The sequence below is a fragment of the Octopus bimaculoides genome, unplaced genomic scaffold (genome assembly GCF_001194135.2).
Source record: "Octopus bimaculoides isolate UCB-OBI-ISO-001 unplaced genomic scaffold, ASM119413v2 Scaffold_59577, whole genome shotgun sequence".
NCBI classification, from domain to species: Eukaryota; Metazoa; Mollusca; class Cephalopoda; order Octopoda; family Octopodidae; genus Octopus; species Octopus bimaculoides.
In genome coordinates this window covers 177,337-180,974 of record NW_026314721.1, presented here as the reverse complement: position 1 = coordinate 180,974, position 3,638 = coordinate 177,337, and the positions used below count along the sequence as shown (strand labels likewise).

The window sequence follows — 3,638 nt, the reverse complement described above, 5'->3', positions numbered from 1 at the left end:
CATTAGTAACGCAGCCAGTCCCTCTGTGGAAGTTTCCCCCCCCCCAATCCCCACCCCTGCCCCATGGGAAAGCGTACGCATGTGTGGATAGGCATGGTCACCCTTCAGTGACGGTGGCCTGCTACGTTGTACGGCAGATAAAGTTTGTGCGTCAGCGTAGACTTGGGGAACATGTAGGAATAGAAAACCTCCACAGGTCTCTTGTGAGTGTAACCTAATAGCTATAGAGAAATAAACAATATTAACAATAATAATAATAATAATAATGGCAAGCGCTGCTCTCTCGTTCCGTAATAATGATATGAAAAGGGAAGAAATAATAATGTCAGTATGAAAATAAAACAAGATGATGATACAATGTTAAATAATAACAATGTTTATGCTTACATCCATATTTGTGTGTGTGTGTGTGTGTGTGTTCACATGGAGTTTCATTGTATGGCTTGATGTATATGTACTTGATCACTATATATATATATATATACACACACTATCTATCTATGTATGTGGTTATACAAGTTTATCCGATACTTTCTGTTAACCGTCGTCAGTCTGGGCACTGATGAAATTACTCACACACACACACACACACACACACACAAATGCTTGTTTTTTTATGTCAAATCATATCTAAAAACAATTTAATATGAAACTGGAGGATTATTTAGTAATTCAGTTGTATGTAATATATGCATGTGTGTGTGTATATGTGTGTGTGTATGTTGATATATATATATGTGTGTGTGTGTATTCATGTATGTGTGTGTATAAATTTGTATCTATATATTTTCCCATGCACACAGAGAAAGAAGGAATTTAATATTTTAGAATATTCATCAAGATATATGGGTCTCTCAGTTAATGCATGTGAGTTCTTGAGCAAGGCCCTTCATTCCACCTTGCTTAAGTTTCTCACAGCCTCTCAGAGAATCAAACGGGCCTCACCTGCTCTTTACTCAATAAGCACCGTCGTCATCAACATTTAAGTTCCACTTTCCATGCTGGCATGGGTTGGCTAGCTTGACAGGAACTTGCAAGGCCAGAGCCCACAGCTGGATCCTCCCTGCCTGCTTTGGCAGGGTTTCTACAGCTGGATGCCCTTCCTCACAGCACTCACACTAATGCTTGTCTTACATGGCATTTTGGTTTCAGGATCTCCATTCTGTTGTGGTGGGCAGGTCTTCTTGGGTACAGCAAAAGCCTGGCATTGTTCATCGGTGAAGAAGTTTGCTTCCCGACCACATGGTCTCAGGTTCAGTTTCACTGTATGACACCCTGGCAACTGTCTTCCACTATAGCCCTGGGCTGACCACCAGAGCCTTGTGAATGGTAGTAGTAGTAGTAGTAGTAGTCTTCAGTTTTCAACGACATCACTGTAAGATTCAACAAAGGTTTAGCTGTTATTTCTAGCAAATCTGATAACCCTAACCCCTAGTTCCTTTCATCGTTCGCTTGACTGATTCCTACAATTTCTCTTCCAGCCAAATTAATTATATAATGTCATACATAATTAACGAGTTCATTAGTTAATCAATTAATCCTAATATTTGATGAAGCTGTACCAAATTTATCTGTCTGACCAGTGCACGAATGGTGCACTGGTCAGTGGTGTTGGAGGGGTGGGGGTGGTAGTCGCTTGTGTGCTGTATAGAGGGAGAGGCTTCCTTGCCACAACATCACTGAACATCTCGCAGCTTGGGGGCAAGGAGGGTACATATATGTGGTCACCCACTTTGCTAGAAATAAGTTTGCTGCTACTGTCACATCGCTGGATCACAGCAGGCCTGGGGTTAAACACACACACACACACACACACACACACACACACACACACACACACACACACACACACACACACACACACACACACACACACAATCCGTTCAGCTGATGTCAATTCATGACTCTGGGTTTGGGCATTGGACTCTGGCCATGCTGGGGCACCATTTTGACCCTGGTACTTTTTTTTTTTTTTAAAGCCTGGTTCTTGTTCTATTGGTTCCTTTTGCTGAACCTCTAGGTTACGGGGATGTAAACACACCAGGGCCGGTTGCCAAGCAGTGGTGTGGGACAAACGCACACATCTGATGGGCTTCTTTCAGTTTCCTTCTACCAAATCTACTCAAGGCTTTGGTTGGCCCAGGGCTATAGCAGAAGACACTTGCCTAAGGTGCTACGCAGTGGGACTGAACCCAGAACTATGTGGTTGGAAAATTAGCTTCTTACCACACAGCCACATTGTATGTATATATATGTGTATATATCTATCTACCTCTATTCACCCATATCACGTATAATGTACTAGTATAGGAACACACATCCCTTACATATACGCACATACATACACTACATGTTGTATCAGTACACACTCACTTTGTCAGTGTGTATAACTATATATATATATGTATATAAACACGCACCTCTACATACATACATACATACAAACATGTATATACACACATGCATACATGTTTAACCTTTTGAATTTAAATTTGAACTTTAAGCACTCCAATATGAACACTGATGTGAAATTAATTTCCAGGCAATGGTCTCTCTATATATCCGTCTGTCCATCAATCTGCCAAGCAATATGTACACACACACACACACACACACAACTCACTTATATCTATGTGTACCTACATTCATCATCATCATCATCATTGTCTTTTACATTATAATATATTATAATGAAGTTGTAATGTAGGAAAGCAGAGAGAAGTGGGGGTTGGGGGTGTGATGGCAGAGAGGAGAGGTGAGAGTAGTGGATGTATGTAGAAGTTGGTTGATGGGAACTCCATGTAGACAAAACAATATATCTATGGGTGTCTACGCGCGTGTGTATATCATCATCATCATCGTTTAACGTCCGCTTTCCATGCTAGCATGGGTTGGACGATATATATATATATATATATATATATATATATATATAGAGCCACAGGAGTGGCTGTGTGGTAAGAAGCTTGCTTTCCAACCACATGGCTCCGGGTTCAGTCCCACTGCATGGCATCTTGGGCAAATGTCCTCTACTTTGGACTGACCAAAGCCTTGTGAGTGGATTTGGTAGACGGAAACTGAAAGAAGCCTGTCTGTGTGTGTGTGTGTGTGTGTGTTCCTGTGTTTGTCCCTCTACCACTGCTTGGGATGGTTTGACAGGAGCTGGTGAGGCCAGGGGCCACACCAGGTCCCATCATGGCTTCTACAGTTGCACGCCCTTCCTAACACCAACCACTCCATAGAGTGTATTGAGTGCCCATCATATATGCACTTGATGGGCTTCTTACAGTTTCCGCTTACCAAATTCACTTGCAAGGCTTTTAGTCAGCCCAAGGCTACAGAAACAAACACTTTCCCAAGGTGCTGTAGGTTGGGGTGTCCGGGGCTGGTGAAGGCGGGGTGGGGGGAAGGGGTCAGAGTTTAGAAGAATCTGGTGAGAAAATTGAAATCACTGATTGACCCCTTCTGTTCTGATAAAACATTGACTGACGACAGAGATTAGTGGAAGATGGCATTGAATGAGGAGGGCGGGGGGAGAAATAGATATAAGCGCACGTGTGTGTGTGTGTGTGTGTGTAGATGTATGGATGTAAGCTTACGCAGACATACTACCACTGCAAATTTAACTATTTTTCCGT

At 42.3% G+C, this 3,638-nt stretch overlaps 1 protein-coding gene across 1 annotated transcript in view; it reads left to right on the top strand.

Annotated features, from left to right (window-relative positions):
* Window positions 1–3,638, top strand: part of LOC106876523 (dystroglycan 1) — an 11,703-nt gene that overhangs the window by 1,075 nt on the left and 6,990 nt on the right. The gene's annotated exons all lie outside the window — the stretch shown is intronic.